This window comes from Macaca mulatta, chromosome 2, assembly GCF_049350105.2.
Source record: "Macaca mulatta isolate MMU2019108-1 chromosome 2, T2T-MMU8v2.0, whole genome shotgun sequence".
In the NCBI taxonomy this organism is placed as follows: Eukaryota; Metazoa; Chordata; class Mammalia; order Primates; family Cercopithecidae; genus Macaca; species Macaca mulatta.
The window spans coordinates 11,319,146-11,341,552 of NC_133407.1; the positions used below are offsets into that span (position 1 = coordinate 11,319,146).

The following is a 22,407-nucleotide window of genomic DNA, read 5'->3' on the forward strand; positions in this document are numbered from 1 at the left end:
TTAGTAAATCTGTACCACGGTGTAAGCACCATCACAGTTCTAGAATGCGTCCATTGTCTGACCGCAAAGTCCCCTCCTGCCTATGTACAGTCCCACAGCCTCAGCAAATCTCTGATCTACTTTCTGTCTCTATTATTTTTGCTTTTTCTAGAGATTCCCTATAAATGGAATCATAAAACCTTTAGGCTTTCGTGATTGGCTTCTTTCACTGAGCATAATGTCTGTGAAGATGATCCTATTCCTTATGTGTAGAGGTATGATCAGTCACTCCTTATTTTTTTCACTCTTGCATTTCTGTCTGTGATCCATTTACTAATCAATTTTTTGTGTATCATGTGAAGTAAGACTCTAAGTTTATGTATTTATGTATATGTGTATATATTTATTTATTTTTGCATCTGGATAACCAGTTGTCCCACTGCTATTTAAAAAGACCATCTTTCCCCCATTGAGTTACCTGGGCACCCTTGTTAGAAATCAATTGACCTTAAGTGTACAGATTTATTTGTGCATTCTCTCTTCTATTCCATCAAACTTTATGTCTATCCCCATAGAAAGCGTATTAATTTATGAAACCTTTGCTTCAGTTATATAAAGTAGGCTACTGTGTAAAATGTATTTCTTACTGAGGATTATGGTAAAAATATTTTTTAAACGACATTTGTCTAGGGAGTGCCAGATAATATTCACAATAAGACACAGAAAAAGAGTCCTAGAATAAATAGGCTGTTGGAACCCATAAAGATTGCAGAACTGGGTACACCCTCATGCTTTGCAGAAGGGGAAACTGAGGCTTATGGAGAGAAAGTAACCTTCCCAAGGTTATCACAGAATGCAAGACCGAAGGACCCCTGCCTGGAAGACCCCATCTTCCCACTGCATCTCCCAGCTGCTTCTACATCCTCCCTCCACTAAGCTCCTGCTGGCAGCAGTTGGCAGAGCCCACGTGGGCACAGGGCTCGGCAGCAGCCCACTGGTGCTCCTGTGCTAACCCCTCTCCTTAGCCTCCTCTCTGAATCTCACTGAAAACAGTCTCCCCAGATGCTGCAGAGCCCTTCCAGGTCCAGATGACAGTTCCCTGGGCTCTTGCCCCTCCCTTCTTCAGAGATGAAGGAGCTGGCTTTTCTTCAAGGACTCTTCTCAGAATGGAAAAAAGAAAGCAGTGCCACCGACGTCAAATGGCTCTTACACAATGGTAGCATCTTGCTCAGAGTTGTGTAAATAGCTGGGGAACACATGGATTAAATTTCCCTCTACTTACCCAGGAATGTAGTTAAGTCAGGACTGTGAACAAAGGCTGCCACTTGGCCTTGGCACTTAGAACACTTGAAGGAGTTGTCGTGTCCCCAACCTCAGTGGCTTCCTACCCTGGAGCATTTCTATCCCTCTCAAGTTCCAAGGGCCCCTATGTTCTGCAAGGCACCCACATGTGGGCTTGGCTCTGTCCCGGACAGGTTGGCGTCAGTCATGACCTCAGCGTCCCAGGCAGCCTCCACCCCTTCCTTCACACGGAGAACATGCTTCCAACCTCTCAGACAGGGCTGATCATAAGTTCATTCATTCATCTCTTCACTCAACTAATACTAGTTAAGCACTGTGTTGGGAAATGCTGTGCTAGCAGTAGGAATACAACAGTGAACAAGAAAACACAGTCCTGCTCTCATGCCTAGTGAAAGAACTTTCTGGCATTCCAAGTAAGCAAAGCTTTTAGATAGAGGTGAGTTCCTAGCACTGGAAGTGTTCCGCAGAGGTTGAGACTCAAGCATCAGATGAAGAATTGAGTTATCGGACTCCAAGATCACACCAAAGTGCAAGGTTTCAGGAGGATTTTAAGTGCCTTCAGCACTGCACCTGCTCTCTTCCTGCCTCCTGCCTGTGCAGTTCTCTTCAGACAGCACCTGTAGAAGCTTTCAGCCAGAGGTTTCTGTTGAGGGCATGGATGGTCCCTGGAGAAGCAACGATGAGTCTAGGTAAAGCAGATGCTCACCTTTCCTGCCTGAAAAAAAAAAAAATCATTATAATTTTTAAAAATGTTCTGTCTTCTCTGTCCCCTCAGAAAAGATCTGAGAATTTTCTCCTGAATGTGAATAAAGCTGAAGAATAAAACAAAAATACTTAAATATAAAAGTTCTAGATAAGATGTTCCCATTGGGAGAAACTACATAAAGAACGCATGGGAAATCTTTGTGTTTTTTTTTAACTGAATGTAAATCCACAACTAACTCAAAATAAAAAGTATAACTAAACACCCCAAGAGCTCCTGATGCTTGTACCATGGGTATGTAAGATGTTACAACTAGGAGAAGAGGAGTGAAGCAGGTTCTAGCAAGGGAGCTGCAGATCCAAGCCTGGGAGACAGAGAGAGGGCATGACCTGGGAGAGAGAGAGATAGCATAGCCTGGGTGAGAGAGAGATGGCATGGTCTGTGAGAGAGAGAGATGGAATGGCCTGGACAAGAGATGGCATGGCCTGGGATAAAGACAGAGAGATGGCACGGCCTGCAAGAGAGAGAGAGATGACATGGCCTGGAAGAAAGATGGCATGGCCTGGGAGAGAGAGAGAGAGAGATGGCATGGCCTGGAAGATGGAGATGGCATGGTCCAGAAGAGAGAGAGAAATGGCTTGACCTGGAAGAAAGAGAGAGAGATAGCATGGCATGGGAGAGAGAGAGATAGCATGATCTAGGACAGAGAGAGAGAGAGATGGCATGGCTCAGGAGAGAGAGAGATGGCATGGCCTGGGAGAGAAATGGCATGGCCTTGGGTATGGGAGATCAGAGTAGGTATCATTCCAACAAGATAAAGGGTAGAGGGAGAAATGGCTCCAGCTCCTCCTCTTATTTCTCCCTTCCTACCCACAACAAAGCCCTGCCCTCTATAAACCCCACCCCCTCCCCACCTGCACCCCTGCTACTCCAGAGCCAGGAGGCTGGGACTCAAGTTCAGAAAAGGGAGAAGGGCTCAGGCTAAAGTGCTGGCTGCAAAAGCAGAGGGAAGGAAAAGGAGGAGTGAGGGAATTTCCCCAAAGCCTAGAACAAACAAGCTGAGAGGGGAGAATTGACCAAATTTAGTCAATTCCGGTGTGGGGGGGATGCTCCTGGGTAATGTGGGAAACTAGATAAGTTGAAGGTTGCCTGTGGTTGTGTTTGTCAACACACAAGTGATCTAGCGGAAAGTTACGTGGATGATGAAAAAAAAATGGCTAACATTCATGAAGCATTCAAATCAATGGCTGACTCTACACTAAGCAGCTTACACACCATGTCTTCATGAAGTAGGCATTATTCCCCATTCATACATAGCAACTGTATGTCATACCAGTACCTGAGTTACACAGACACCCAAACTGCCTGAGGCCTGGAATCAGACTCTTGCTCTATCCACTAGGTTGCTTTACAACCTCCTGGGCTCTGTCACTGCCTATAAGCTGTATGACTTCCAGAAAATTAACCTTTCTGAGCTTTAGGATTTTTTACCAGTAAAAGAAGTTATGGTAAGTATTCCCCAAAAGATTTTGAGGTTCAGATAAAATAGTAAGTTAAAATGCAGGTTGCTTCATGAGTCTCAAACACCAACCTGATCGCTATTAGTAGTGGCTATGGCCTCTGACATTCACAAGGCTAGCCACTTAGAGAGTTTACATTTAGTTCTCAGCACCACTGGGTTGACATTTTAATTCTATTTTAAATAAAACCATTACTCACCAATGTAACTAATGTTTTATTGTTGCTAATTCCAGAACCATTACACCATGGAGCCAGAAGTTAAAAAGAATTTAACTGAAGACCAAAACATGCTCAGTAACAAATGCCTGTTTTATAAATAATTTCTATTTCAAATTCTAACTTGGAAATTAAACAAAACACTCCTGAACAACCAATGGATCAAAGAAGATATCCAAAAGTGTCTTGAGAGTAATGAAAATAGAAACACACATAGCAAAATGTGTGGACTTCAACAAAAGTGGTCCTGAGAGGGAAGTTTATAGTAATAAGTGTCAACATTAAGAAAAAAGAAAGGTCTCAAATAAACAACCTAACTAACCTTCCTCAAGGTAGTAGAAAAAAAGAACAAACTAAGCCCAGTGTTAACAGAAGGAACTAAATGTTACTTCTGAATACATGCAACAGAGACTAGAAAGACAATATAAAAATCAACAAAACTAAGAGATTTTTTTTTAAAAAAGATAAAATTAACAAACTCTTAGCTGGACTATCCAAGAAAAAAATAAAGAGAAAACTAAAATAAATAAAATTAAAAATGAAAAAGAAGACATTACAAGCGATACCATAGAAACACAAAGAATATATTTTATGTCAACAAATTGGGTAATCTGGAATAAGTGGATAAATCCCTAAAAACATACAACCTACCATGAAGAAATAGAAAATCTGAACAGTCCAATAACGAGTAAGGAGACTGAGTGAGTAATGAAAAACTTCCCAACAAAGAAAAGCTCAAGACCAGATGGTTTCATGGGTGAATTCCAACAAACATTTAAAGAAGAACTAAAACCAATCCTACTCAAACTCTTCCAAAAAAAAAAGATGAAGAGGAGAGAAAACTTCCTAATTCATTTTATGAAGTCAGCATTACCCTCATACAAAAGCCAGACAAGGATACTACGAGAAAGGAAAATGACAGGAAAATATCCCAGATAAACATAAATGAGAAAATATAATAAAATAAATAAAGTAAACTGAATTCAACAGCATATCTGAAAAATCATTAATCATCATGAAGTGGGATTTACCCCCAGGATGCAATGATGGTTTAACATATGCAAATCAGTAAATATGATATACTACATTAGCAAAATTAGGAAGAAAAACTGTATGATCATCTCAACAGATGTAGCAAAAGCATTTGACAAAATTCAGCATCCTTTCATGATTAAAAAAAACTCTCAAGAAATTAAATATAAAAGAAACATACTTCAACACAGTGAAGACCATATATAACAAGCCCGCAACTAACATTATACTCAATTGTGAAAAGGTGAAAGCTTTTTCTCTAAGATAAGGAGTAAGACAAGAGTGCCCACTCTGGCCACTTGTATTCAGCACAATACTGGAAATCCTCGCCAGCGCAATTAGAAAAAGACATAAAAATAAAGGACATCCCATTCAGAAAGAAAGAAGTTAAATTGTCTCTGTTTACAGAGATATGATTTTATATACAGAAAGCTCTAAAAACGCCATTAAAACAGTTTAAATTGATAAACAAATTCACTGAAGTTTCAGAATATAAAGCCAACATACAAAGATCGGTAGCATTTCTATACATTGACAAAAAACAGCCAACTCCGTCACCCGCCCCCCGCAAAAAAAAATAAATAAATAAGTAAAAAATAAAAAAAGAAACACTGAGAGTCCAGACACAGTGGCTTATGCCTGTAATCCCAGCACATTGAGAGCTGAGGCAGGTAGATCACCTGAGGCCAGGAGTTTGAGACCAGGCTGGTCAACATGGTGAAACCCCGCCTCTACTAAAAACACAAAAAAATTAGCTGGACATGGCGGTGGGTGCCTGTAGTCCCAGCTACTTTGGGAGGCTGAGGCGGAAGAATCACTTGAACCCAGGAGGCAGAGGCTTCAGTGAGCCGAGATTGCCACTGCACTCCAGCCTGGGTGGCAGAGTAAAACTCCATCTCAAAAAAAAAAAAAAAAAAAAAAAAAAAAAAAAAACAAAGAAAAAAAGAAACTGAGAAAATTCCATTTACAATCCCATAAAAATATTAAAATACAGTCGTATGGTGCTTAATGACAGGGATATGTTCTGAGAAATGTGTTAAGTGATTTTGTCATTGTGCAAACATCATGGAGTGTACTTAGACAAACCTTAATAGTACAACCTACTACACACCTAGGCTATATGGTATAGCCTATTGCCCCTAGGATACAAAACCAAACAGCATGTTACTGTACTGAATACTATAGGCAATTGTAACACAATGTGTATCTAAGCATCTTTAATCATAGAAAAGTTAATGTGTTGCACTGCAATGCTAAGATGGCTAAGACACCAGTAGCTGATAGGAAATTGTATATGCAATCCATCATTAATTGAAATATTGTTATACAGCACATGACTTTACTTAAGAATAAATTTAACCAAGGAAGGGAAAGTTCTATGCACTAAAAACTACAAGACATCAACAAAGAAATTGAAGACATAAACAAATAGATATCTCATGTTCATGGATTGGAAGAATTAATATTGTTAAAATGCCCATGCTAATCAAATTGATCTACAGATTTAATCCAATTCCTATCAAAATTCCAATGGCATTATTCACAGAAATAGAACAAACAATTCTGAAATTCGTAGGGATCTATAAAAGACCACAAATAGCCAAAGCAATCTTGAGAAAAAAGAATAAAGCTAGAGGCATCACACTTCCTAACTTCAAACTATAATAAAAGTAAATAATTAAAGCTATAGTGATCAAAACAGCATGGTACTGGCATAAACACAGACAGATAGACCAATGAAACTGAATAGAAAACCCAGAAATAAACCCAGGCATATACAGTCAATCTTCGGCAAGGATGGCAAGAGTTCACAATAGGGAAAGCATAGGCTCGTCAATAAATGGTATTGAGAAACTGTATATCCTCATGTGAAAGAATGAAATTGGACCCTTATCTTATACCATATGTGAAACTTGAAGTGGATTAAACACAAATGTAAGATCTGAAACTGTAAATCTCCCAAAAGAAAACACACAGGGAAAGTTCCTTGGCATTGGCCTTGGCAATAATGTTTTGGATATGATTGATACTGAAAGCACAGACAACAAAAACAAAAGTAAAAAGGTGGGACTACATCAAACTGAAAAGCTTCTGCACAACAAAGGAAACAATCAACAAAATAAAAAGGCAACTGACAGAGAAGAAAATATTTGTAAATCATGTATCTGATAAGGAGTTACTATTGCAAAATACATATATAAGAAACTCATAAAACTCAATAGAAACAACAACAACAAAATGACGTGACTGAAAAATGGGCAAAGAACCTGAATAAACATTTTCCAAAGAGCACATAGAAATGATCAACATGTATATTGAAAAGTGCTCAACATCATTAATCGTCAAGAAAATTCAAATAAAAACTGTGATGAGATATTACCTCACACCTGTTAGAATGGCTTAAAAAAATAACAAGTGTTGACGAGCATGTGGAGAAAAGGGAACTCTTGTACACAGTTGGTGGGAATGTAAATTTATACAGCCATTATTGAAAATGGTATGAAGATTCCTCAAAGAATTAGAGATAGAACTAGCACACAATCCAGGTAATCCACTTTGGGGTACATAGTTGAAGGAAACAAAATTAATATCTCAAATATCTGCGCCCTCTTGTTGATTGCAGCATTATTCACAATAGCAAGATATGGAAACAAGCTAAGTGTCTGTTGATGAATGATGTACACACACACACATACACACACACACACAATGGAATATTATTCAGCCTTTACAAAGAGGAAAATTCTGCCATTTGTGACAACATAGATGAACGCAAAGGGCACTGTGTTAAGTGAAATAACAGGCACAGAAAGACAAATACCATGTAATCTCACTAACATTCTACTCTCAAATTCTGTGAGTTTGACTTACTTAAACAGTAAGGTGCTGGTAGGTGGGAGTGGGGATGCAGAGGTACTGGTTAAAAGATACGAAATTTTAGTTAGATAAGAGGAGTAAGTTCAAGAGCTGTACTGTACAACGTGGTGTCAATAGTTAATAACAATGTATTGGATTTTTTAAAATTTCTGAGAGTAAATTTTAAGGGTTTTTACCACAGAAAAAGTATGTGAGGTAATGGTATACATATGTTAATTAGCTTGATTTAGCCATTCTACAATGTATACATATTTCAAAATATCATGTTATACACAATAGACATATACAATTTTTGTCAATTATGAAGTAATTAATTTTAAAAATAAATTAAATGCTTACACATAAAAAAAATGCCTTAGGATTAGCCAGCTTCCCTGAGATGGTTTTTTGTGAATAAGTATTTTTATTTGTAAAATCCTGCTTTTAAAAAAGCCATTGCCATTCAGATTTGCTGTGTTGTGACAGTTGGAGTGTTTAAATTTGCCCTGTAGTTTGGCCAGAGAAGCCAATGGACCACCCAGCCCCTGTGCTCCACGTCCATGACCCTCAGGCAAGATGGGCTCTGGCTGAGGACCCAGAAGGTCTCTCCAGCTCTTTTCTGAGCGGCCTTATCTGACATTTCTCCTGAGCCTATGGAGGTGCATGAGAACCAGGAGACTTGGGTACTTGGGTATTGTTAGCTCCCTGGCTTACCCTCCGGTCTCTCACCTACTCCTTCCCATCTCCCATACTACTGTCAAACAAGTGAACTATAATAATAATAATATTATTATTATTATTATTTTGAGACAGAGTCTCACTCTGTTGCCCAAGCTGGAGTGCAATGGTGTGATCTCACTCACTGCAACCTCTGCTTCCCAGGTAAAAGCAATTCTCCTGCCTCAGCCTAGCGAGTAGCTGGGACTATAAACACCCATGCCCAGCTTATGTTTTGTATTTTTAGTAGAGACGGGGTTTCACCATGTTAGCCAAGATGGTCTCGATCTCCTGACTTTGTGATCCACCTACCTTGGCCTCCCAAAGTGCTGGGATTATAGGCATGAGCCACCGCACTAGGCCAAATAGGTTAATTTTAAAAATCACTTCTGGCCATATCATTTTCTGTTTTAAAAAACTTTTATCTAGCCCCATTGCCTAAGAGTGTTGTGGTCCCCGGCCCTGGCCCACTGTCAAGATTCTGGATTGGTTGGTCTGGGGGATGTGGCAGAAGTTGGAGTTCTTCAAGTTCCCCACGTGACTCTGATGTCCAACCAGAGTTGAGAAGCACTCACCCATGCCATAAATTTTCTTTTTCTTTTTCTTTTTATTATACTTTAAGTTCTAGGGTACATGTGCACAATGTGCAGGTTTGTTACATATGTATACATGTGCCATGTTGGTGTGCTGCACCCATTAACTCATCATTTACATTAGGTATATCTCCTAGTGCTGTCCCTCCCCACTCCCCCCACCCCACAACAGGCCCCAGTGTGTGATGTTCCCTGCCCTTTGTCCGAGTGTTCTTATTGTTCAATTCCCACCTATGCGTGAGAACACGTGGTGTTTGGCTTTTTGTCTTTGCGATAGTTTGCTGAGAATGATGGTTTCCAGCTGCATCCATGTCCCTACAAATGATATGAACTGATCCTTTTTTATGGCTGCATAGTATTCTATGGTGTGTATGTGCCACATTTTCTTAATCCAGTCTATCATTGGTGGACATTTGGGTTGGTTCCAGGTCTTTGCTATCGTGAATAGTGACACAATAAACATATGTGTGCATGTGTCTTTATAGCAGCATGATTTATAATCCTTTGGGTATATCCCCAGTAATGGGTCAAATGGTGTTTCTAGCTCTAGACCCTTGAGGAATTGCCACACTGTCTTCCACAATGGTTGACAGCTTTTTAAAGCTCAAGAGAGGCACCTCCCAGTAGAGGCCAATTGATGCCTCATACGGCTGGGTGCCCCTCTGAAACGAAGCTTCCAGAGGAAGGATCAGACAGCAACATTTGCCGTTCTGCAATATTTGCTGTTCTGCAACCTCCGCTGGTGATACCGAGGCAAACAGGGTCTGGAGTGGACCTCCAGAAAACTCCAACAGACCTGCAGCTGAGGGTCCTGACTGTTAGAAGGAAAACTAACAAACAGAAAGGATATCCACACCAAAAACCCATCTATACGTCACCATTATCAAAGACCAAAGGTAGATAAAACCACAAAGATGGGGAGAAAACAGAACAGAAAAGCTGAAAATTCTAAAAAGAAGAGCACCTCTTCTTCTCCAAAGGAATGCAGCTCCTCGCCAGCAACGGAACAAAGCTAGATGGAGAATGACTTTGATGAGTTGAGAGAAGAAGGCTTCAGACGGTCGGTAATAACAAACTTCTCTGAGCTAAAGGAGGATGTTTGAACCCATCGCAAAGAAGTTAAAAACCTTGAAAAAAGATTAGACGAATGGCTAACTAGAATAAACAGCATAGAGAAGACCTTAAATGACCTAATGGAGCTGAAAAACATGGCATGAGAACTACGTGACGCATGCACAAGCTTCAGTAGCTGATTTGATCAAGCGGAAGAAAGGGTATCAGTGATTGAAGATCAAATGAATGAAATGAAGCGAGAAGAGAAGTTTAGAGAAAAAAGAATAAAAAGAAACAACCAAAGCCTTCAGGAAATATAGGACTATGTGAAAAGACCAAATCTACGTCTGATTGGTGTACCTGAAAGAGACAGTGAGAATGGAACCAAGTTGGAAAACACTCTGCAGGATATTATCCAGGAGAACTTCCCCAACCTAGCAAGGCAGGCCAATATTCAAATTCAGGAAATACAAAGAATGCCACAAAGATACTCCTCGAGAAGAGCAACTCCAAGACACATGATTGTCAGATTCACCAAAGTTGAAGTGAAGGAAAAAATGTTAAGGGCAGCCAGAGAGAAAGGTCAGGTTACCCACAAAAGGAAGCCCATCAGACTAACAGCGGATCTCTTGGCAGAAACTCTACAAGCCAGAAGAGAGAGGGGGCCAATATTCAACATACTTAAAGAAAATAATTTTTAACCCAGAATTTCATATCCAGCCAAACTAAGCTTCATAAGTGAAGGAGAAATAAAATCCTTTACAGACAAGCAAATGCTGACAGATTTTGTCACCACCAGGCCTGCCCTACAAGAGCTCCTGAAGGAAGCACTAAACATGGAAAGGAACAACCGGTACCAGCCACTGCAAAAACATTCCAAATTGTAAAGACCATTGATGCTAGGAAGAAACTGCATCAACTAACGGGCAAAATAACCAGCTAACATCATAATGACAGGATCAAATTCACACATAACAATATTAACCTTAAATGTAAATGGGCTAAATGCTCCAATTAAAAGACACACACTGGCAAATTGGATAAGGCAGGCAGATCGTAAGGTCAGGAGATCAAGACCATCCTGGCTAACATGGTGAAACCCCACCTCTACTAAAAAAAATACAAAAAATTAGCCGGGTGTGGTGGCGGGCGCCTGTAGTCCCAGCTATTCAGGGGGCTGAGGCAGGAGAATGGCATGAACCCAGGAGGTGGAGTTTGCAGTGAGCCGAGATTGTGCCACTGCACTCCAATCTGGGTGACAGAACGAGACTCTGTCTCAAAAAATAAAAATAAAAATAAAAGAGTCAAGACCTATCAGTGTGCTGTATTCAGGAGACCCATCTCACGTGCAGAGACACATATAGGCTCAAAATAAAGGTATGGAGGAAGATCTACCAAGCAAATGGGAAACAAAAAAAGGCAGGGGTTGCAATCCTAGTCTCTGAAAAAACAGACTTTAAACCAACAAAGATCAAAAGAGACAAAGAAGGCCATTACATAATGGTAAAGGGATCAATTCAACAAGAAGAGAGAGAACTATCCTAAATATATATGCACCCAATACAGGAGCACCCAGATTCATAAAGCAAGTCCTTAGAGACCTACAAAGAGACTTAGACTCCCACACAACAATAATGGGAGACTTTAACACCCTACCGTCAACATTAGACAGATCAACAAGACAGAAAGTTAACAAGGATATCCAGGAATTGAACTCAGCTCTGCACCAAGCGGACCTGATAGACATCTACAGAACTCTCCACCCCAAATCAACAGAACATACATTCTTCTCAGCACCACATTGCACTTATTCCAAAATTGACCACATTGTTGGAAGTAAAGCACTCCTCAGCACATGTAAAAGAACAGAAATTATAACAAACTCTCAGACCACAGGGCAATCAAACTAGAACTTAGGATTAAGAAACTCACTCAAAGCCACTCAACTACATGGAAACTGAACAACCTGCTCCTGAATGACTACTGGGTACATAACGAAATCAAGGCAGAAATAAAGATGTTCTTTGAAACCAATGAGAACAAAGACACAACATACCAGAATCTCTGGTACACATTTAAAGCAGGGTGTGGAGGGAAACTTAGAGCACTAAATGCCTACAAGAGAAACGAGAGATCTAAAATTGACACCCTAACATCACAATTAAAAGAACTAGAGAAGCAAGAGCAAACACATTCAAAAGCTAATAGAAGGCAAGAAATAACTAAGATCAGAGCAGAACTGAAGGAGATACAGACACAAAAAAAACCCTTCAAAAAATCACTGAATCCAGGAGCTGGTTTTTTGAAAACATCAACAAAATTGATAGACCGCTAGCAAGACTAATAAAGAAGAAAAGAGAGAAGAATCAAGTAGACACAGTAAAAAATGATAAAGGGGATATCACCACCGACTAGGTGGCTTAATCAACAGAAATCTATGAAATTTGTTTTCTCACGATTCTGTAGCCTAGAAGACCAAGATCAATGAGTTGACAAGTTTGGTTTCCTCTGAGGTTTCTGAGGCTTTTCTCTGTGACCTGCAGGTGTGTCTTCTCCCTGTGTCTTCACATGGTCTTCCCTCTGTGTCTGTGCCCTGATCTCCTTTGTAAGGACACCGGTCATATTGGATTAGAGCCCACACAGACCATCCCACTTTAACTTATTCACCTTTTTAAAGACTCTATCTTCACATTCAGTCACAGTCTGAGGTAGTGGTGGGCAAGGACTTCAACATATGAACGTGGGAGACAATTCAACTGATAACAGAGAGTATATGTATCAAGTACTTAAGAACTTGGGGAGCCTGAGGCTGGCGGATCACCTGAGGTCAGGAATTCAAGACCAGCCTGGCCAACACGGTGGAACCCCATCTCTGCAAAAATTGGCCAGGCATGATGGAGGGTGCCTGTAATCCCAGCTACTCAGGAGGTTGAGGCAGGAGGATTGCTTGAACCCAGGAGGTGGAGGTTGCAGTGAGCCAAGATCACATCATTGCACTCCAGCCTGGGTAACCCCCAGAATTCTTCCTAATACCTTACCCATGCTCCTGCAAGATTACCATGGGGGAAAATAACCAAAGAGGAAACCAGATATCCTGTGTTACCAGCTAGGCTATTACCCGATTTCATAGCATTGGACTCTTCTATAATTCTGGGTTAAATGACAGGGCTTCCTTTGATTTAAGTGGAGCAGCCCTAGCCCCTACCAGAGCTTAAATCCTAATCTCGGTCTCCTATCACCCTTTGTCCAAGTGCATGAAGAAAGAAAGACAAAGCCAGAATGATTTAAAGGAGGCTGGTCCCAAGCTGTTTTTTCACTGTATGAAATAGGGCAGAAAGCAGAAGTTAATGTATAATATGGCCAGGTGATGACACTTTCACTGCCCCCTAATGAACAGACTCTGGTCTGGATAAGAATGAAGAAGAGGGTGGGCAGCAGGTTAGGCTGAGAGGCTGGAAAAAGGGGAGAGGTGTTCTCTCTTATATAGTGACTAAAGTAGGTTCTAGAAGTGATCATCCTAATGGCATCCAAGAAAGTGTGAAGATTTTGTTCTTCGGGAGAAAAAACATCTCAGTTTGCCTTTATTTGACAATACCATGTGCTAGAAAGCCAGGCTGCGTTGACCAAGAAAAGGTCACTTTGTACCTTCAAAAAACAGTGAAGTTTCTTTTTAAGTGCTTGCTCTCAAACGGAATGGTCAAAAACCTAATGCAAAAGAATATGAGCATGGCTAAGATATGGAATTAACCTAAGGGTCCATCAATGGATGAATGGATAAAGAAAGTGTGGTGTGGTATATATATACACAGTGGAATACTACTCAACCTTCACAAAGAAGGAAATCCTGTTCATTTGTGACAGCATGGATAAACATGGAAGACATTATGTTAAGTGACATAAGCTGGGCACAGAAAGACAAATCTCACACAATGTCACTTACATGCATGTCTTAGTCCATGTAGTGTTGCTATAAAGAAATATTGGAGACTGGGTAATTTATAAATACAAAGAGTTTATTTGGCTCGCAATTCTGATATTTGGAAAAGTTCAAGATTGGGCACCTGGTGAGGTCCTCAGGCTGCTTCCACTCATGGCAGAAAGTGAAGAGGAGCTAGCAGGTGCTGAGATCAATCACAGGAAGTGGGGGTGGAAGGACATGACAGGCTTTTTTTTTTTTTTTTTGAGATGGAGTCTTGCTGTTGTCGCCCAAGCTAGAGTGCAATGGCGTAATCTCAGCTGCAACCTCCGCCTCCCGGGTTCCAGCAATTCTCCTGCCTCAGTCTCCTGAGTAGCTGAGATTACAGGCGCCCACCACCACGACCAGCTAACGTTTGTATTTTTAGTAAAGACGGGTTTCACCATGCTGGCCAGGCTGCTCTCAAACTCCTGACCTCAGGTGATCCACCCGCCTCAGCCTCCCAAAGTGCTGGGGTTACAGGCGTGAGCCACTGTGCCCAGCCGCCTGGCTCTTTTTAAGACCCGCTCTCATGAGAATAAGATAGAGTTAGAATTCACTCATTCCTGAGGGAGGGCATTGATCTATTCATGAGGGATCCATCCCCAGGACCCAAACACCTCCCATCAGGCTCCACCTCTAACACTGAGGATCAAACTTCAACATCAGGTTTGGAGGGGACAAACATCCAAACTATAGCAATGTGTAATCTAAAAAAGTTGAACTCATAGAAGTAAAGAGTAGAATGGTGGTTGCTAGGGTGTGGGGGGAGGTAATGTGGTGGGGAGATATTGGTCAAAGGATACATTTCAGTTAGATAGGAATGCATTCAAGAGGTTTATTGTACAACTATAGTAAATAACAATATGTTGTATTCTTGAAAATTGCGGAGACTAGTTTTTTTTTAATGTTCTCAGTGCAAAAAAAAAGTATGTGAAGTAATGCATGTATTAATTAGCTTGATTTTTCCTTTCTGCAATGTATATATAGTTCAAAACATCACGTTGTACACAATCAATATGTACAATTTTTATTTGTCAATTTAAATGAACAAATGTTCAAAATGAAAAAAAAAGAGCATGAGTACAGGGAAATCCGTGTTCTTGATCCCAGCCTCACCTACCTTCTATGTGACCCTGGGCAAGGCCTTTCTCTCCTCTGGGACTCAATTACCTCCTCTCAATATTGCTAATTTTATAAGTAAAGTGAAGATGATCATGTTTGACTTTTTCTGTTGTTTTCAGTATGAAATGAGTATTAAAGGAGAAACATTCTTTTTGGGAATAATGTCTTGTTTCATACCAGAGTGCACCCCCCTTTTAAAACTACTCTGAGAACCTCTAAAACTTTAATCCAGTCTTAATAATAATGTAATAGGTGTAGTTCCACACACTGAAACAGAGATACCATAAACTGTTGTGAGTAGAAATGTGCTTTAAACACACATACACACACACACACACACACACACACACACCCCACCAAATCCGGCTCAACATTGTGAATTAGAAATCCAAAGCCCAAGGAAGACCAAAAGTTCAAGGTTTCACATTGGGTTAAGACAGAAATTGGCCTCTGTCTCAGGCATCGCAACTCACACTCCAGTCCTCTCCCACCTTGCCGGGATGCTTTTACTGAGTCTACTCTCCAGAGCAATGTTTCTGTATTAGTAAGGATCTCTAGAGAAATAGAACCAGTAGGAAATATATAGATTAATAAGGGGAGATTTATTATAGAAACTGGCTCACATGAGTATGGAAGACAAAAAGTTCCAGGATATGTCATTTACAAGCTGTAAAACCAAGAGAGCCGGAGCTGTAATTCAGTTCGAGTCCAGAGGCCTAAGACCCAGAGGAACCAGTGATGTCTAAGTCCAAGGTTGAAGGCCTGAGAGCTTGGGAGGGTGGGATAGGCATGTAACCATTGGTGTAAGACCCAGAGTCCAAAGGTCCAAGAACCAGGAGCTGTGATGTCTGATGACAGGAAAGGACGGATGTCCCAGCTCCAGAAGAGACAGCAAACGCACCCTGCCTCTGCTTTCTTGTTCCACTGAAGCCCTCAATGGATCAAATGATGCCCACCACATTGATGACAGCAGATCTCCCATACTCAGCCCACTGATTCAAGTGATGATTTCTTCTGGAAACGTCCTCACAGACAAACCTAGAAATAATATTTTACCAGCTATCTGGGCATGCTTTAACCCAGTCAGGTTGACATATAAAATTAACCATCACTATTTTTAACACTTAGTAATTTATCTTTATGTTTTTTCATATGTCTTAATACCACCTGTATTATTACTTATTTCTATATTTTTGGTTAAATCTATTCTGGAATTTTGTTTGTTTGTTTTTTGTATTTTTAGTAGAGACAGGGTTTCACCATGTTAGCCAGGATGGTCTTGATCTCCTGACCTCGTGATCTGCCCACCTTGGCCTCCCAAAGTGCTGGGATTACAGGCATAAACCACCGCACCCGGCCTATTCTGGAATTTTTGACAGAAATCCACATATTTAAAAGTATGTTGGCCAGGCACAATGGCTCACGCCTGTAATCCCAGCACTTTGGGAGGCCGAGACGGGCAGATCACTTGAGGCCAGGAGTTCAAGACAAGACTGGCCAAAATGGTGAAACCCTGTCTCTATTAAAAATACAAAAATTAGCCAGGCGTGGTGGCGGGGGCCTATAACCCCAGCTAATTGGGAGGCTGAGGTTCAAGACTTCCTTGAACCTGGGAGGCAAGAGGTTGCAGTGAGCTGAGATTGAGCCACTGCATTCTAGCCTGGGTAACAGAGTGAGACTGCATCTCAAAAGAAAAAAAAAAAAAAGTACGTCACTACCACTGATAATACTTTTTTTTTTTTTTTTTTTTTTTGAAACAGAATCTCATTCTGTTGCCCAGGCTGGGGTGCAGTGGTACAATCTTGGCTCACTGCAACCGCTGCCTCCTGGGTTCAAGCAAGTCTTGAGCCTCAGCCTCCCGAGTAGCTGGAATTACAGGCACCTGCCACCAAGCCTGGCAAAATTTTTGTATTTGTAATAGAGACAGGGTTTCGTCATGTTGGCCAGTCTGGTCTTGAACTCCTGGCCTCAAGTGATCAGCCCACCTTGGCCTCCCAAAGTGTTGGGATTACAGGCGTGAGCCACCGCACCCAGTGATAATACTTTTTTTAATTGTCAAACTCTGGAATACTAATGCCTCCACAAGGCTCTGAATCTGAGACCCATCATTCCTTTTTAAGAGGCACATTAGTGTTAATGGCATAATGGCCCCTTGAAGCTTTCTTCTTAACTTTCTTCTTAATAATATCGGGAATGAAAGACAAATGAAAAAGGCAGGACTGTCTCGGCACGTGAAGGTAACGAGAGCTGACTCCTGCAACACTGATTTCCAACCTCGGGCTTCCTTGCTGCCTGCCTTGCCGTATAAGCTGCAAAATAAGAATTTGACTTCCCAGCCTCCCTTGCTGCTAGTGCTGGTTGTGCAACCCAGCTCTGGCCTGGGAGACACAAGCAGGAATCTCCCAGTGCTACCTCTTCCTTGTGCTCCTTTTCTCCCCTCCCGCTTTGAATGTGGACATGACATCTGGAGTTACAGCAGCCTTTTTGTGACCAAGAGGTGGCAAGCATGAGGAGGAAAGCCCCATCCTAAGGCTGGCAGAGTGGAACAATCTTGAGCAGTTGCCCCAGCCGTGCCTACTTCCTTACTTCTTGCTATGTGAGGAAAATCAGCCCAATCTGCTTCAACATTAGTGAAGATTTCTCTCACTTCCTACCAAACAGAGCCTTAACTGACCCAGGGTTTGTTAATTCCATGAATGTGATGTGTGAAATCAATGCGACACCCGTGGTAGTATGGGTTTCATGCTTTGGGAGGCCTTTCTGTAAGCCAGCTGTATTCCTTTGCCAGAGATGCCATCACAAAACACCACAGACTGGGTGGCCTAAATCACAGATAGTTATTTTCTCACAATTCTAGGGGCCAGAAGTTCAAGATGGGAACTGATCATAATCCTAAAGGACAGTCCCAAATGCCATCATCCCCAATGTTAAAATCCTGAAAAATCAAAATCCCAGAAATATTTTAGAAAAAAACTTTTCCAGCCAGGCGTGGTGGCTCACACCTGTAATCCCAGCACTTTGGGAGGCCGAGGTGGGTGTCACGTGCATCCGTGTGAAGAGACCACCAAACGGGCTTTGTATGAGCAACAAGGAGGCTGTTTATTTCACCTGGGTGCAGGCGGGCTGAGTCCGAAAGAGAGTCAGCAAAGGGTGGTGGGATTATCATTCGTTCTTATAGGTTTTGGGATAGGCGGTGGAGTTAGGAGCAATGTTTTGCAGGCAGCGGGTGGATCTCACAAAGTACACCCTCAAGGGTGGGGAGAATTACAAAGAACCTTCTTAAGGGTGGGGGAGATTACAAAGAACTTTCTTAAGAGTGGGAGAGATTGCAAAGTACATTGATCAGTTAGGGTGGGGCAGGAACAAATCACAGTGGTGGAATGTCATCAGTTAAGGCTATTTTCACTTCTTTTGTGGATCTTCAGTTGCTTCAGGCCATCCGGATGTATACCTGCAGGTCATGGGGGATATGATGGCTTAGCTTGGGCTCAGAGGCCTGACATGGGCAGATCACCTGATGTCAGGAGTTCAAAACCAGCCTGGCCAAAAGACGAAACTCTATCTCTACTAAACATACAAAAATTAGCCAGGCATGGCGGCGGGCGCCTGTAATCCTAGCTACTTGGGAGGCTAAGGCAGGAGAATCGCTTGAACCCAGGAGGCGGAGGTTGCAGTGAGCCGAGATTGTGCCACTGCACTCCAGCCTGGGCAACGACAAAAATAGCAAGATTCCGTCAAAAAAAAAAAAAAAAAAAAAAAAAAAAATATATATATATATATATATATATATAAACATGACAGAACTCTTAATAGGCTACTTTACACAATAAAATGGACAATAATACCATATTTTTTGCAAGCAGAAACACTCAGATATACTAACAACAGTCACATGGGTATAACAGTTATGAGCATACGAACCATATTCATAAACAAATAGATCAAAAAGCAAAATATAAAAATGTATATCACACTATGGTTGGTAATTTTGTGCCCCCAGCTTTATACAGCAGTCATCTGAAATACTGTGATTCTTAGATTCTTCTAAGTCTTTTGATTGATTAAAAACCATGATGAATCACCACCATATCACCACATCAGTTGCCCAAAGAGCCAGGGTATTGAGAAATTTTATTTTTCATAAAAGCAGATGTACAAAGAAGATACATTTGCATTTATTGAGGAAGTTTTAATGTCTTTATGCACACACATGTTGCTTACACACAAGTTCAACATTTTGAAAATACACTGTCATGGAGTTACATTTGCAAAAATGCACAAAGCAAATTAGAACTCTCCAAAACTCTTTGTACAATGCATATAGCATTGGAAATGATGCAAAGATGAAATAGGTAGCATAGAGAATTATAAAAAAGAATGCTGACAATTTCAAATAGTGAAAGAAACTTAAAAAAAAAAAAAAAAACCTAGAAACCAAAAAGAAAATTCAACAAATAAAAAAGTTATGGAGCTAGATATGGGCAATTGCATGGAGATTGTCCATAAGAGCTGGCGAACTTTCACAGTCATTAACTATATTTTGAAGTCTCACATCACAAGAAACAGCTACTTTTTTTCTTTTAGGACATGGCTGTCCTTGGAGAATATGTTCACATTTATTTTCTATGTGACACTGCTCTTTTGAAAACTCTTCTGTGGTTTAATATACACCTACATGAGCATCCCTCATTAAGTTTTCCCGTCTTCTGTGCCATCCTTCCGTGTTGTTTCCGTGTTGTTGCGGGTCTGTGGAAATCTATTCCATACGCACACACATACAGACCACAGATCTGGTGGAAGCGATACTGGTGATTGAACTGCAACAATACTGCCCATCATGCACGTAACTGTTTTTGAACCAGTCAGTAACTTCGCTGGCTTCTTCAGGCAAATGTGGCTTTAATTCATTAAAAACTCCTGGAATGCCATCAGAAGGAATGAATGCCAATACAGGCAAATGATGCATTTTTAAACTGAAGTTTTCGTCATTGCTGTATCACATGACCAGTCCACTCATCTGACTTTTCTGCCAAAGACATTGGACAGAATGGAAAAAACAAACTTTATTGGTAACACCTTGAAGTTTGCCTTTAGAAACCTCAATCACACCTAATTCTAAATCCGTCTTAATGGTTTGAGGATTCAGTTGAAATCCATTTTCCTCTGCATAAAGACAATAACAAAGTAAATAGTTTCATCTAATGTGATGCAACTATCCTGTGATTTCGATTTTGGGGGTTTTTAGATGTTAGGGATTTAGACTTCAGAGGTTTTGATTTTTTGGAATTTCAATATTTGGGATTATAGATTTCGGGATTGTGGCTTTCGGGACTATAAAGAAAACCTGTCCAAGATGGAGATGTTGGCAGATTTGGTTTCTTTTGCGGCTTTGACCCTTGGCCTGTAGATGGCCATCTTCACCCTGTGTCTTCACGTGGTCTTCCCTCTGTGTGTGTCTGTGTCTTCATGTCCTCTTATAAAGACACCAACTGTATCCGATTAGGGCCCATTCTAAGGATCCCATTTTAACTTAAACACCTCATTAAAAGCCCTTTTTCCACATACAGTTACCTTCTGAAGTACTGAGGGTTAGAACTTCAACATATGCGGGTTAGAACTTCAATATACGCATTTGAGGGGAATGTAATTCAGCCCATAACAGAGTCTAATCATTTATTTTTTAAATAGAAGCTATTTTTGTCTTCTCTAAAATATTGTAATCACCTGACAGCATGGCGCATGAACGTTCAGAGTCCACAAGAAGTAAGAGAAATTTGCAGACGACAGGGAAGAGCCTTGCATTTGAGATCAGGGGGCCCTGGGCTCATAGATATCATTCACTTACAGGCACGGGCAGGTTTAGTTTCTCTGAACCTCTATGTCTTTACTTGTAAAAAGATGTGAATACTACAGGCAATAATATATACAAAAGTATCTGGCATATACGAAGTATATCTTATCAAATCTAAGAAGCCATCAATTATAAAATGTTTCATTATGCTATTTGTACCAAAAGTGGCAAAATCGTGCCAGGGGAGATTTTCAAATTACAGATTCAGGAGCTCTACCAGCAGATTCACTGAGTTTGAATCTCCTGGGATGAAGCTCAAGGATTGTCATTTTTAAAAAATATTTTCCCCGTTATTCTGTTGATAGACTCAGAAGCCAGGACTTTCAGCATGTTGTCAGTCAATGTGCTGAAAAACCGAAATTTTAATTCTAAGCTGCCATCTTTGGAGCTACTTATCGTTTTCTCAGATATTCTATAGGAAGCCTGGATTTCCGCCCTTGCCAACAAAAAGTCATTGCCCAAATTCTTTACATTTTCTAACCCATTCATTGAATTCCAGAAACTCTAGCTCATAAGTTGCATAAAATAAATACTTTGGTAGAACATGTAAACAAAAACCTGTTCCGGTGGTAGGAATGCTGCTGCATTTACCCTTAGTAGGTAGCTCTCTGATCCCTTTCCCGGACTATAGGACTATAACGTGCGGGTGCTGAGCCCCCCTCGGTCATTCTACACTTTCATGATTCTAAATGATGTCAGTTCCCTGTATTTTTTAAATCATTTTTGCCAAACTTTTAAAAAACTAGTTGAACCCTTTTAAATATTACTTTTTCTGAATATCTATGATTAAATTCTGAGTAACAGTAACCTTATTATGAGCACAGAAAAAGCAAATGTCAAGATTATTAGAGCTATTTTGAACTCCTTGACAATCTTTTAGGTCTAGTAAACTACCTAACCGCCTCCCAACGACATCATTTCACAGTCTTCAGATCCACATGTATATGCTCTATGATCTCAACTGAGTCCAAGCCCCTGATTTCATAGCTGAACAAACTGATGCTCCACCCCTCCACCCCTCAACCCTCACCCCTGAGAAAGTAAGTGACTTCCCCAAGGTCACATCCAAGCTGGCCTATAGTCACTGAGCCCAGTTCTCCTATTTGCAGCCTAATGTCCCTTCCAGTCCTCCCACCCCTCATGGCCCATGATCTGTTAGTGACACTTCAGGGAGATTTCCCAAAAGCATCGGACAATATGTAGTCTAACCGAGCAGAAAACTGCCCTGAATCACACACAGATCATTCCTGAGCCACGTAGTTCCTGTTTTTATGCAGATTTCCTCTGAGCCTTGGCTAACTCCCAGGGAAGCGCACATATCAGCTCTGCTATATATTGGCAGAACTTTGGCTTAGAACACATCTCGAATGCTTTCCGTTGAACATTGGCAGCCTTGAAGAAACATGGCTAGAAAATTATTCCAGGAGGCCTAATTGCTCGGTGACACTTTACAAGGAGAAGCTGATGGCTTTCTCGCCCAAGCTCTTCCCTCTGTGCCCAGAAC

The 22,407-nt window shown here is 40.9% G+C and overlaps 1 protein-coding gene across 1 annotated transcript in view; it reads right to left on the minus strand.

Moving 5' to 3' along the window:
* The window catches only part of RTP4 (receptor transporter protein 4), an 80,045-nt gene that overhangs the window by 55,068 nt on the left and 2,570 nt on the right, over positions 1 to 22,407 (minus strand). Inside the window, exon 2 of the mRNA XM_077990724.1 lies at positions 1,262 to 1,996. The gene's annotated coding sequence lies outside the window, so the exon portion shown is untranslated. The remainder of the gene's footprint in view (positions 1 to 1,261; positions 1,997 to 22,407) is intronic.